Genomic DNA, 14,843 nt, shown 5'->3' with positions numbered 1-14,843 from the left:
TAAATCTTCCCCTGTATCATCTCATGTTATAAATCCATTGTTGTTTTTGACATTGTACCATTTCACAGTTCCTGTGATTTTCGTTGCTACAACTTCTCCTATCACTTGCTTGCGTGTTTGTTGTGGCTGCTTGGCCTGCGTGGCCACTGCCTCGCCGACTCCAATGTCTCAGCCGGGCCCCCGCATTGCGGCTGCTCCGCGCCCTCCGAGCGGCGCTGCTCTGGCGCGTGTCTGGGCTCTGCATGGCCCCGCTCCAGCGCCTGTCTGGGCTCTGCGCGGCCCCGCTCCAGCGCCTGTCTGGGCTCTGCACGGCCCCGCGCTGCCATCGCCGCTGGCTCCGTGCCCTGAGTGGTTCCGCTCCGCCAACCCCACGCTGCTTTGAGAGCGGCCCTGTTTCGGCTCGGCGCTGCGCGGCTTCTCGTGTCGCTGTGGAAACCACCGCTTCTCGCTCTACAGGGCTCTCCGAGCCGTGTGCTCAGACTGGGCTTCCATGCTGGCCCTTGGTTCCTGGCTGCTCGTGGGGGCCACCTCTCTGCTGCACGTGGCCCACGGCACCCGCGGTGCCTGTGGCGTCGCTCCCTCACTCGCGGTCGCGTGGCAGGGGGCCCGAGACAGAGATGGGGTCTGCGATAAGGCGCGCGCTCCCGAGGGGGTCGGGCGCATCCAGCACAGGCACCTCCACCGGCACGGGCAGGGGAGACCCTGTGGCTGCAGTCATGTGCTGTTGGGATGGCTGCCGAGCGGTCTCAGCCAGGCGATGATGGTCATCTTCTGCCATAGAGGTAATGGGATCATGCACATGCTCCTGAAGAGCATCAGTGATTACAGAAGATGCAAGGATAAGTTCTATCACTAGTCCATGTTTTGATGGAGACAATATCTCACCCAAGATTTCGAACCAAAAGTTCCAGTTACCAATTCCAAGAGGATTAATATCAAAAAGTAAGTCTCAAGAAATATAAAAGAAATTTTTGAAAAGCCAGTCAAAAAAATGTTCTAGATCTCCCAGAGCAAGTTTCCTGTTTTGTTGTGCCAGGATTCCTTTAACTTCTAGATACATTTCTTTCTGAGGCTCAGAGAGCCCCATTTCCCATGATTCTTCCATAGTCCAGAGAGAACAGCCAAACCAAGGCGAGCAGAGAGAGATCTAGAGTGGTTTTTACTCATGAATTTTCGAGGATCTTCAGAATTTCAGTTATTTCACAGGCGCTGTCTCCAAGGGAATTGTTCTCCTCAGCATCTCCACCATTGTTGTAGTGGGGAAACCTACAACACGTATATACAGCGAGGCCTGTGGAAAAGAAAGCTAAGGACTGATTCTTGGTAGATATTTTCAGAGATGTTTATTTTCCCAGCCGCCTGGTCAGCCACTTGGCCAAGAACTGTGGCAATCACAGGACCAGAGGGTCCTTGCCGGGCGGGGGAACACAAAAGAACCAATGGGGAATGAGATTGACCAGGGGGCAGGGAAACCCCGTGTCTCCCCCAGGGCCCCTTTCCCAGGACCACATGGCAGGGGGAGGAACCCCAACAAGACCCCACCCTGAATTCTGCATCCAACTCTGGGGACCCAGCAGAGGAAGGACATGGACATCTTGGAGTGAGGACAGACGAGGCCACCAAGATGATCAGAGGAATGGAGAACCTCTCCCATGAGGAAAGGCTGGGAGAATTGGGATTGTTCAGCCTTGAGAAGAGAAGCCTCTGGGTGACCTAACTGCAGTCTTCCAGTACCTGAAGGGAGCCTGCAAGAAAGATGGAGAGAGGGTATTTACAAGATCCTGAAGTGACAGGACAAGAAGCAGTAACCTCAGACTGAAAGAGAGCAGGTTTAGATTAGGTATTAGGAAAAAAATCTATTACTGTGAGGATGGTGAGGCACTGGAACTGTAGATACAAAAAATGCTGCTAGCAAGGATTTTCTTGCTATTTTCTAAGTCCGTGAGAAACTTTTCTCTCTCACAGAAGAGGTAGCAGGGAATGTAGACAACCAAGCCACCTGCAACCTTGAAAAGTCTCGTTTATGGTATAGTAGAAAAATATTTTGACAATGGATGTTTTAGGCTTTTAGCCAATCACCCCAAGGGGTGGCTGGTCCTTTGTCCAATTAGACTATGAAGAAAAAAGTCTATAAAAGAGTTTGTAAAATAATTAAATAAATCTTGCTGCACAATTCCTGCCTGCTGGATCTTCTCTCCTCCTCCTCCCTATGGCTGCGGGACACGGTGATATACCCTAGGGCCCAGGCCTGTGGTAATATGGAACAGGCTGCCCAGAGAAACTGTGGGTGCTCCATCCCTGGAAGTGTTCAAGGCCAGGTTGGATGGGGCTTTGAACAATTTGGCCTAGTGAAAGATGTCCCTGGCCATGGTGATGCCTTTTCCTGGTCTTAAAATCAGGAGTCACACATGGTTAGAAGGGGAAAAGGGATTTTACCTTGGTATTTATTTTAAGGATCCTTAGGTGTACACGTCCAGGTCATATACATCGAGATGTACCCCACCGAGTCTATCTCTGTCTTCGTCTTCTGTCTCCACACCTCTCTTCCCCCCCCCAACATTGGGTATAGCATTATAGGTTTTACTAATTAGCATATCTATCAAAGATTCCCCAATAAGAGGCTCAAGTGAGCCCCCTTCCCCAAGGAACTCTCCCCTGGATGGTTCTATCTTGGTTTACAGAATGTGTTCTGGAGAGGACCTTGGGGTCTGGGGCACACTGATCTCTGGCTACGAAGCTTCTAAAATGTTTTGTCTCTTAGCTTAACAAACAAGTCCAAGAATGTAGGCAAAAAGCACTAGGAATACAGAAGTTGTAAAAAGGTATAACAGGGGTATAAAGGAAAGGGCAAAAATCTTCATGGCATCAATGGCAGGGGGTTGGAACAAGATGATCTTTAAGGTCCCTTCTAACCTGTGATTCCATTATTCTGTGGTTCTGTGAAGATGATAATTCACTAAATGTGTACACACTGCAAACCCTACAAACTGTGCTTGTGCTTCTCACAGCCACATTAGGATGACAGTCCCCTGCCTACATGGAAAATTGTGGGGAGCTCTTTTCCTTAGCATTTCTTTCACAAGTGTCAAGTAGCCCTGCAGTCCCTGGATTCCAGCAAAACCAAGGAAATGTTACCTTTTCCAATGTCCAAAACCAGAAAACCAGAGACACAAAAGTGCTTTACAAGTTTTGGAGCATCAGAAAAAGACTGGAAGAAATTTACTTCAAATTATAAAATGACAAATCTCTATGAATAAGTATATATTTTTTAAAAATTATATATCTGGGACTAATAATAAAGTAACATTATGCTTTTGAAATGAAAGCACGAGAAAGTTACACAAATAACTTGTGGTCACTTATGCAAATGTAGAAGAAGGGCTTAAATGCACGAAGATTTCATTGTGTGCCTAAGTCTATAACAGATGGGTATTTTCTTACTAAATTGTGTATTTGTGTGTCTATCTGCATATACATAAAAGAAATACATTTAAATAACAAAAAAACCCCAACAACTTCCATAATTAGAAATCTTCAAGGGGAAGTGATGCTTATGTTTCTGTTTCTGTTTCTATGTTTCTGTGGTAAACTGACCCAACATGACTCTCTGTGGCCATGTTGTTGCTCTATTACTGTGCTTGATCTGTACATGTGAAAAAGCAATTTATCTCAGGTGGCCTGGTCTTTCTACTTCAAATGTGTTATTAATCTAAATTCCTGTATATAGATTTTGAAGTATCTCAGGCTCTGAGTAGCTTTAAACAAGTGATATTACTTGCACAGAGATGAACTGTAAGGTGATGCCCCTTTTCTCATAGGTGTTAAGTTTGACAGTGACTGTGGCTGAAGATTCAAAGGGTAGTTCAGAAACCGAATGATTATGAAAAATAATAGAATTGGCTTTCAGAGCACTCTCAGCTGTGATTTGAGTTCAGCCAAGTGAGCAGAAGGAGTTAGATGACAGTTTAATTTCAGGAGAACAGAAGTTCACAGCACAAAACCATTACCCAAACTTACAGCAACAAGATTCATCTGAAAAGGGTAAAGGACTTAATGGATTTGGAACCTGTACTACCTCTGGGTCAAGCCAAAAGTGTCCTGAGGAGAAGCTTGAGCTGTCATGGGAAATAGGAGACTTTGATCTCCAGGGCTGTATCAATCTTCAATCAGCACTGAATTAACAAGAACAATTCAGAAGCAAAGTAAAGGCTTCTGGGCTCTTATCACAGCCAGTCCTCTGTGACCTTCACAAATAAATCTAGGCTGGAAAAATAGTTGTGTAATGAAGGCTGCACAAGGAAAAGTGATGCAATGCTAAACTTTAGAGGACAGCACAGGTCTGTAGTTCTTGATGAAAGGGAATCCAATCAAAAATAGCCAGGGGACACCCAATGGAGGAGATGGATCGCTGATAACCTCTGCAGCTCTTGACAGTAAATGTCATTGTTTGCTACCAAAAAAGCTCAGAAGTCCCTGCTAAGTTGCTTTGGAGTACTTCTGCTTGCTGTTCTCAATCAGTTCCCTATTTTCACTGCATTTATTGTGACCCACTGAGACCATTGCTGCCTTTTGGAAGGAGTGCAGGTCTCTGATATAAGCACACACCACTTTGCCAGGTTTCATTTCTGCTGAAGTTTAGACTGGAAATAGGCTAAATGAATAGGCTGGAAATTCTTCCTACATTTGTCTGTGACATGGACGAATACTTATCATGGACAAAGCCACTTAAATTTGAATGTTTCCATTCAAATTCCTCATAAATAACAGGACCTTGGAAGATGTTTACAGATTCCTTTTATTTTCCCTCCCCACCATCTATGGCAAGGGCTATTCCAAGATATGAGTCTCCAGCCTGCCTACTTTATGACTACACTAAAAGTTGTTGGTTGCCATAATTTTGACCTTTCTTGGAATGTAAATGAAGTTCTGTTGCAGCCAGGGAGGGCAGCTGCTACTGCCTCACAGTTTTTTTGTTTATGGTCAGCTTCCCATGCTGCAGTTCCCAGTATCAAGTCTTTGGTCCATCCCAACTGGCATGAAGCCACATGGGAAAACAGGAATACAGAGCTGCTTATTCATCTCTGTTATGTATAGGCTGGTAATCAATGTGCTATGTAGTTCTCAGCAAGATTTCCCCTACAGATTTCCACAAGAGGTGGGAAGTCATCAGAAATATGCATCTTCCCCTCAGATGCACCTGCTCCTATAGGAATCCTGAGTGAAAGCAGGAGAAGGATAAATCCCTGTGACAATCTGGCTGTATAGGCTCATCCCTTGATTTCTCAAGATCTGGGAAGTGTTGGACTTCCCCTGGAGAGCAATGATCCCCCTGGATTCAAGCACACCTGCAGTGTCCTAACAGCACAGCTGGGACAGTGTTGGATGCCAGGGACACGGGGCTCTGCTGTGCTTCACAACTCTGCTTTTTCCAAACTGGACTGAAAAATGGAAGAAAAGCTCCATTTTCTCTTCCCTGAATGATGGTTACCTCCAAGGTAAATCACAGAAGCAGAGAATGGGTAAGGGTGGAGTGGACCACAGTGGGATGTCTCTGGCTCCTCAAAAATGGAGAGGGAGCACTGTGTTTGGAGTGAAGTGGTGGGTTGTGCTTTTCTTCCTCTACAAAGGTGTTTTTTTTTACTGGATGGTGCTGATCTCAGTCCATATCAGACTGTTTCACTCTCTCAGAAGACTCAGTGTGGACATCAGTGCAGCACTGCATCTGATTCATGACAGTGAATTCTCCTGCAAAAACACTGTAGACACAGACCTAAAAAAAACAAAGAAAAAAGAAAGGATTATAATAGAGACCTTGGCAGCTGCTACCTAGGTCTCAGGGCTGGAGAGACCTTAATCAACCCCTGAGCATGCTGTGATAAACACTGCTACTCTCCAGCTTCATGTGATGTATGTCTCAGAGCTCAGCCATTGTACACAAGCTGTTTGAAAGCATAAGGCACCAATATAGATCAGGTCCTGCCCTGAACAGGACCATCTACCAGGTGAAAACTGCACTTGAAATAAAACTGATTTTCCTTTCCTGCAGTTTTTTAAAAGTGCTGTTAAATATTTTAGTGGTGTTAATAAATGATGCTTAAGGCACTTTGGAGAGAATAACAATCTGTGCTGTTATACTAATAATGCATACTTTTAATCTCTTCTACAGCAGAACATGAGAAAGCAAAGTTTCACTTTGCTCAGGGCTTCATCTAGGGTTGTAATATTGTCAGATAAAATGTTGAACAGGGAAGAGTCTAATTATTATTATCCTCAAACAGTTACACATCATGCGCTGAGCTCCCCAATAAATTAGGAGATTATAGCAATAACAATCCAAGCAAAAGTGTTGCTTTTACTCACTTTCAGGTTTTGAGAATCTAGAGGTCAGATCTTTTGGTTTTTCTATGTAACCATGAAAACTAAAGCATTTTTGTCATCATGTGATTCCAGAAACTGGATTTATTTGCAAAACAGACATTTTTGAACTCACACTGGCAATAACCTATTCAGGGGGCAATGATTTAAAACTGAAAAGGGGCAGGTTTTGATTAGATGTTAGGAAGAAATTCTTTACTCAGAGGATGGTGAAACACTGGCACAGGTTGCTCAGAGAGGTCGTGGCCACCCCATCCCTGGAAGTGTTCAAGGCCAGGTTGGATGGGGCTCTGAGCAACCTGGTCTGGTAAATGGCATCACTGTCCGTGACAGCATTCTATGATTCCACAATTCTGTTCCTGTGTAGACTGACTCGAGCCAGAACTATTTGAATAAGTGAAAGTTCTGGTGTTTTAACTCAGTTGCAGAAGAAAGTCCAGTTTGTTTGCACAACTTTAGATTTATATGAGGGCATTTGAAACAAATCAAGTAAATCAATGAAATGGCTGAGTAAGACTGCATGCAAAATGGTAGCTAAGTCAATCAGAGATAATAAATGAAGATAAGAAAGTGAACACTGGTTTCATTCAGTTTGATATTGTAGATAGGACAACACTAATCCAGGATGGTCAATGTCATACTTGTTGGCCTGTGAGGGTCAGGAAAACACAGCTGAATCAAACTGGCTGTGAGTCAATACAATCTACTGCACAATGTCATTCTTTGCAATCGTGTCCTACATGGACTTGTTTAATGTGAACAATTAAAACTGGACCTTTATCTTACCCCTAGAGATGCTTTACACCATTGGGCACTGAATGAATGTAGAGCAGCCATTAAGGCAGGATATTATCATCTACCAAGTACTTTAAGCTGTTTGACTGTACTTGTCAGGATCTGTGAGACAGGTGACTGCAGAAAAATCAATCTCACCAATCTTACCTCTTTAAAAGGTAGTTGTTAACTGCAGGATTCCTTTCTGTGTGCTGGTTGGAGGTGGAGCAGATCAATCCACTGCCAGTCGGCTCAGCTGAGCCAGGGTGGGTTGCCAGACCAGAGCAGAGTATAATCGAATCCTCCAGAACCATAAGTATTTCAATGCTGTAAGAATTTTTCTAGTAACAAATCAAGCCAATCTCTTGAATATTACTTTGAACTCAAGATCTTGAGAATGTTGGAATAGATCGAGGCAGAATGCTTCACCCAGCTTTTGCTCTTTGGTTGTAAGGGGGGAGGGTAATACAAAACGAAGAAAAATTAATTCTCTGTCCAAGGAGGGACTACACCCTTTAGAAAACTTTGAGACTCAGAAAATTAAATTTTCTGGATTTGTGGTTGGTTTTTGCTTTTCTTTGTGTTTGTATTTTTGGTTATGGTTTGATTTGATTTGATTTGATTTTGTTTTGTTTTCCAGTAGGAAATTTGTCAAAACAGCAACTAGGACAGGTTCAATGCTTAATAAAATGATTTTCTTTTTTTAAAAAGAAAACATTTTCTCCAAGACTTCCTACCATTTTTAGTCTCTAGCATCAAAAAATATGGTGTGATACTCTTTCATCCATCTGAATCATTTCTAAAGTTGAATCCCAGGTGCTACCACATAATGCTTGCTGTGACCCAAGGATCAATGACACATCCTTCTACTGATGCAAGCGAAATGCTCTGGAACTATTTGGAAGTATTCTCTGTCCTCTCTCTCAAGAGGGCATTCTATTCCTTATATTTCTCAATATCCACATGCTGCTGTGTTTTGACCACAGAACATGTTCCTCTTATCCCAGTCAGCTGCATTAAGTTGGGACACCATTAAATATTTACCTTCTGCAGCATAATGCAGCACTTAAACAGTAAACTTGCCATTTCTGCCAGACAAACATAAACTATAGCACGGCTTATAAAGTTATAAGTTCCAGATGGTGATGAATAAGTAATGTTGCACCCTGGGCCTAATTGCTCTAAGTTTTTAGATACCTGCAAACCATCAATTATACATTACAAGTGCTGCTCCTTAATTGTTTCTTGCTGGCACTTCAAAAGAAAATGTAGCACAACAATGGCACTGTATTGCAAGGAATTTCTCTTTGAAAAGTATTTCTTTGCCATTGCTAGATTTTTAAAATGCTCTTTGGCTCATAACAAAGTTTACATTGAAGAAGTTCCCTGAAGATTAAAAAAAGGGAGTCCTTACTGCCTGTTTTATGATAAAAAAGGGAATTTACTTGCTGCATGACACTCATTGTGCCTAATATATAATCCAATAAGAAGCTGGGCACTGTGTTTCCCTTATTAGTGACTTTCAGAGGCTGATCCAATTAAGTTGGAATTTTACCCTAAATCAGACTCCATCAGTAGCAGAAATAATGACTACTGAGTGCGCCATAGTTCACTGTATCCTTCCAGCTCCCATGAAAGCATGTGCCCAGCCTGGTTGCAAGCTCAGCAGGAATTAGCTGCCTTCATCCTTCAGAAATCAGCAGATCTGTCTTGCCTGGTGAGCTCAGCTGTATTTCTGCTTATCTTGACCCAGCCCTCTCCCTTGCAAATGCATCTCTCCAAGCAGCTGGTGGGCACTTGCAGAAGACCTCCAGTGAGTGCCCATTCTGCAGGTCAGACTGACCTCTGGCATCCTGTGTTTGCTTCCCCTCAGTGAGCACTGACCCAAACAAACCGTGGGCTCAGCTGGGAATTACTATGAGCAAGAAACTGCTCCCAAAAAAAAGTTTGTGTGTGGCCATCCTCCTTGGAGATTGAGAACTTTAATAGCTCAGACAAAAGCTGTTCCAGGCCAGCTGGCCATGGAGCCAGAGAACAGAATCATAGAAACATGGCATCAATCATAGAAACACAGAATCATGCAATAGTTTGAATGGAAGGGACCTTCAATGGTCATCTAGGTCCAACACCTCTGCGAAGAACAGGGACATGTTCAGTTAGATCAGGTTGCTCAGAGCCCTGTCCCACCTGATCTTGAGTGTCTCCAGAGATGGGGCATCTACAACCTCTCTGGGTGACCTGTGCCAGTGGTTTACCACCTTCACCATTAAAAAAACCTTCTTTCTTCAATCTAAATCAACCCTTTCTTAGTTTAAAACCAGTACCCACAAAATCTTTGTCCTCATCTTTCTTAAAGGCTCTCTTCAGGTACTGAAAAGACACAATAAAGTCTCCCCAGAGCATTCTCTTCCCTAGGCTGAACAACCCCATCTCTCTCAGCCTGTCTTCCCAGGAGGAGTTCTCCAGCCCTCTGAGCTTCTCAGCGGCCTCCTCTGGACTTACTCAGTTTAATTTTAACTATATCAAAGACTGGAAAACAACAAAACAAAATCATAGTCTGATGAACATAAAAGCTCCTATCTGCTGAGAAAATATATTTCACAGAATTAGTGAAACAAAGCATAGAATCAGAACAAAATACTGCGCCTCCTGCTACCTTCGTCCTGCCAGATATAATGACAGGAAAAATAAATACATTTTTAAAAATCACTCTGCCAGAATAAAATGCTGTAGTGATTAGGATACCTGCAGCCTGGACCTGCTGGCTGATTGAATGGAACTGTTCAAAGACTGATTTCTTTGCAGGGAATTCAAATTGGACTGAGGAAACACACCTACACCATTGTCCATGTCTTGGTCCCCACATCAACACACTTGTCACTGCCACAGCTCTTGGATTCCACATAGTAACTTGGGAGCAAATGTTTATTTCATTGGTGTTTTCTACTCTTTGCTGTGCTAGTGAACATTTTCAGCATAAAGATTTGGGTTTCTGGCTGAAGGCAGGCAAATTATTCTCATCAGAGTATTAGACTACCTGAATGTCTACTTATTTTAAAGCTGAATTCCAATGTCAGCACTGCCATCCTGTTTGCAGATTGTTTATTAGTGATCCAAAATAGCACAAGAGCATAATAGAAATATGTCCAGGTATTTCTGCAATTTGCTGCAGCTCCTTTAGTGTCTTCACAATTAATTTTGTCAGGAGAAGCTGAACATTCTTTAGGGAGAAACCTTAATTATTACTTAAGTTACTTAAGCATTCCTCTACTAATATATAACATCTGTCCTGCATATGTAGGCAGATGCCAAATATTTTTGTGTATTGCTGAGTTTTCTATTAAGATTTTCAATTTTACTGCGAATGATCTCCTCTCCTCTCCTCTCCTCTCCTCTCCTCTCCTCTCCTCTCCTCTCCTCTCCTCTCCTCTCCTCTCCTCTCCTCTCCTCTCCTCTCCTCTCCTCTCCTCTCCTCTCCTCTCCTCTCCTCTCCTCTCCTCTCCTCTCCTCTCCTCTCCTCTCCTCTCCTCTCCTCTCCTCTCCTCTCCTCTCCTCTCCTCTCCTCTCCTCTCCTCTCCTCTCCTCTCCTCTCCTCTCCTCTCCTCTCCTCTCTCCTCTCCTCTCCTCTCCTCTCCTCTCCTCTCCTCTCCTCTCCTCTCCTCTCCTCTCCTCTCCTCTCCTCTCCTCTCCTCTCCTCTCCTCTCCTCTCCTCTCCTCTCCTCTCCTCTCCTCTCCCTCCAACAACAGAGAGCCTCCAGTACTCTTCTGATTATTATATACCCAAGTGAACTACAAAACATTTTCTTTGTCAGAAGTCCTGCACAGAGGGCAGATAAAACCAGGCACTGTGATTCATCTAACGTAAATTTAGATAACCAGTACATACACACCTACCTCCAGAATTTTCAGCTCACTTCCCAAATATGCAACCCTAATGCATGATTCCTCCAAATTATTCTGTCTCCTTCAGGACACCTTCTTCTGGAAAATATGTAGTCATCCAAGTGTTAGTCATTTAATTAGTTGAACCTAGGTCTGTGTGTCTCTTATTTGACTTTCAGTTGACTCAAATAGTTTTTCTGTGTAGACTCTGACCCCACAGACATCAGTCAGCAAATACAGCTGCTCTGCCTTGTGTTTTGTGCACAGCCAAACTCTTCACCTATTCCTTATTTTATGTATTTCCTCTGACCCACCTGCTTGGGTTGCTTCTGAATAGGCTTCTCTTTCACCTGTGATTGCAAGTGCTTTGGCCTTTTTAATCCCTTTTGCAAATGCTTGGACCAAACAATGACTTCAGCCTCTAGTTCTAACCTCCCATCCCATTACCAATGGTCAGTATAGGATTTTCTGGTGAATTTTTCTCTCTTGGCAATGCAGAAGAAACTTTGGGCTTCTTCCTCCTTGTTGGAACATCAATCCCAGCCAGTGGCTTGGTTGTCTGTTTTATCACTGGGAACACAACTGTATATATATTTTTTTTTTCAGTCAATCTGTCACTTCACAACCTGGTCATCCAAATGCTGCAGAGCCCAGGTGACCTGTTTACCAAAAATATCAAAAACAAAGAAAACAAACAAAAAAAAACATTGCATAGAAAAAAAAAGCATTTGATTTGGAAAAGATAGTCCATACCTATGAAGATACCTACATTTTTGTAATAGAAAATAATATACAGAAGAAGAGAATTGTTTGGGCTGAAGGAAAAATTTCTCTGCCATTTGAAATCACTGGAGACAGAAATCAATAATCTCAGCTCTGCTCAGTTGCACTATTTTCTACAATCACAGATTTTAGTTGGAAGAGGTATATTAGGTTTATCTAATCCATCTCCTTGTCATACAGCTGCATTGTTCTTTACTGTGCATTCTCCATTGCCTTTCCTGATTTAGCTTATAAAACCTGTAAAGCTTAAAATAGCAGGTTGAAGACAAGAAGTGAATAGTTAAGTTAGGCTTATTCTGTCCCTCGACTAAAATGCAGCACCAGTGCACTTTTCTCTAAGACTGACCTGTGTGTATTCCTCAGCTCCTCTGTGACATTGCATTTGCTTTACAGCAGTGAAAATACAAAAAGTTTAAGCTGATTCTATTTGAGACTTAAGTAGATTGTCCCAGGATTTTCCACCCATTTTAAAGAACACATATTTCTATCTATTTTGCTGAGTTACTCTGAGTGTAAAATAGCAGTGCAGAAGGAGAATCCCGTGGAAGAAAAACAAGGCTCAGGTAAAGTCTGGTTGTCAGCCAACATTGTAAAACATTATTCATATCCTGCACACAACACACAGCTGTTAGGGGCTCAGCATCTGGGAGCTGGGAGAATTTAGGAAAATGGTTTTAAATGACAAAAAGGACCTGCAGAAAGACTCAGGAAAATGGTCCATGTAATAATGAGCAAAGCAGTTGCTGAGACCCTGGAGAGTTGAACATTTCGTAATAAACCACTTGTCAGGTAAAACACCTTGGCCTTGTCACCTTGATCTCACCTGCTCAGATGTCACAGTGCTGCCTTTTCACTGACTCAGAAGAAGAGGACCCTGATTTCTACCATCACAATTCAGAGCAACATTTGTCCCTTGCACTGGAACACAAGCTGATTATTAATAAATTATTTTGCAAGTTTAACCTTGCAGCCTCTAAAAATTCTAGATTTGGGGGGTTATGAGTGAGAAAAAAATAACCTCAGAAAAAGCCATATAACTAATGTATTCTGGCTTCTACCTAGATCTTAGATCTTCCCATTCTCTACTATTCTTTCAGTGTCAGAATGGTTTCACTTCTGACTGTTGTTGGCATTCTCCTCCTTCTTTCAGCAAGAATATTTCTCTTGGGTCATATATTCACATCTTCCAGGTGCTTCTTTTTCAGCTCAGGCATTCAGAAAGTTTCTGTTTCCAAGTTTGTTTTAAAACAATTTTTTTTCCCCCACTAGGGAATCTCTGATACCTCTTTTCAAGGAAGAAAGAGAAAAGGAAATCTCAGAAGGTTGTAACACAGAATGACACGATCACAGCTATTGCTCGCTCTTGCTCTCACCTTAAGGCTTATGGGATGCAAATTACCCATGCAGCCACATGGCAGGGGAGATGTTATGGCATAACAGATGTAAGGGGATGAGAAGGTCCATTAAGACCCAATAAAATCATAGAATCATAGACACATAGAATTGCTTAATGGGCTGGATTAGACCTTAAAGATCATCTTGTTCCAATCCCTCTGCTTTGGAAAGGGACACCTTCCACTACACCAGGTTACTGAAGAGAGCCATCCAGACTGGCTTTGAACACTTCCAGGGATGGAGCAGTCACAGCTTCTCTGGGCAACCTGTGCCAGGGCCTCACCACCCTCAGAGGGAGGAATTTTTTTCCTAATATTTAATCTAAACGTACTCTCATTCAGTTTGAAACCATTCCCTTATTGTCCTGTCACTATATGCCCTTGTTAATAGATAAAATCCCTCATCCTTACCCATGATGAGCATCCTATTTGATCGGGGATGGACTTCAAAAATCATCAAAATCATCAGCATCAGTTCAATGCAAATATTACATCAGTGCTTTGTAGGGCAGGCAAGAGGTTAGGAACTGCCTCAGAAGGAAGACAAAAAAATAACGTGTTATTACACAGCTCTAAAAATGGATGGTGCATCCACAGATTGCATATGGTATGCTCTTCTGATTCCCCATCTCCAAAGGAATAGAGGAGTTAGAGAAGCATTGCAGAGTAAGTAATAGATTCCATAGAAAGAGAGAAAATATGCACAAAATTCTTCTTCCTGGGACATAATGGAATGAGAGGAATATAACAAACTGTGCAGCACCTTAGAATAAGCATCAGTTGAGGTCTTTAATCCTCTGCTGAAATTTGTAAGCTGAGGAATGTGTTTCAATATTCCTTGATCTCCTTTTTCATTAGAAAACATTTATTACTCACAGTCACTAGTAATAACTATTAGAACAATATATACTTCTGCCATCTATAGGAATTAAGTAACTGTCTTTGATTGTTGCTAACACCTCTGCATCAATGATGGAGAAAAACGTCCAGTTTTGCACTAAAGGTCCCTTTTGGCCCAGCTACTATAGCTGCCCATAAGGATGCAGTCACTGAGGCATCTGGACCAATGGAGCAGTGCATGACTAACCCCTGTGTACAGCTGTGGTTCAGCCAACAGAGGGAGAGCTGAGGTGCCAGAGTCAAGCAGGTGTGGAGTACAGCCAGGCCTGTTCCTTGGTGTACAGGCATTTTCTTCCACATATTTCAAATTCCTCCCATTTCACTTCTCAGCAGACCCCTGGAATGAGAGGCCTTTCAAGCCAGGTGTCTCACTCCACTGACCTGGCAGGGATCACAGACACCAGCATCACAAAGTTGCTCTGTTGAGTGCTTCATAGTCATGTGCAAGTGAGGAATCCGAGTGAGATGGACTGGATCTTAAAGTTTCATTTTTCTCCATGGAAATGATAGTAGGTTTCCCAATGGTAGCATCGACCTTTGTTTAGATTTTGATTATAAGCATTTGTGGAAGGAAAGGAAATCTTCTAGATCAACAAGGAGTCAGTACATGCTATTTAAATATTGCCTATAACTACAACATGTTCCAAATTATTTTGACTTTCTGAATGGAACAGTAACAGCAAATTGACTGACCATTACATGATTTGGGTTATTTCTAGCTAGAGCAGCTAACAC

This window comes from Aphelocoma coerulescens, chromosome 3 (assembly GCF_041296385.1).
Source record: "Aphelocoma coerulescens isolate FSJ_1873_10779 chromosome 3, UR_Acoe_1.0, whole genome shotgun sequence".
NCBI lineage: Eukaryota > Metazoa > Chordata > Aves > Passeriformes > Corvidae > Aphelocoma > Aphelocoma coerulescens.
The sequence above is the reverse complement of the archived record's forward strand: the minus strand, read 5'-3'. Positions refer to the sequence as shown.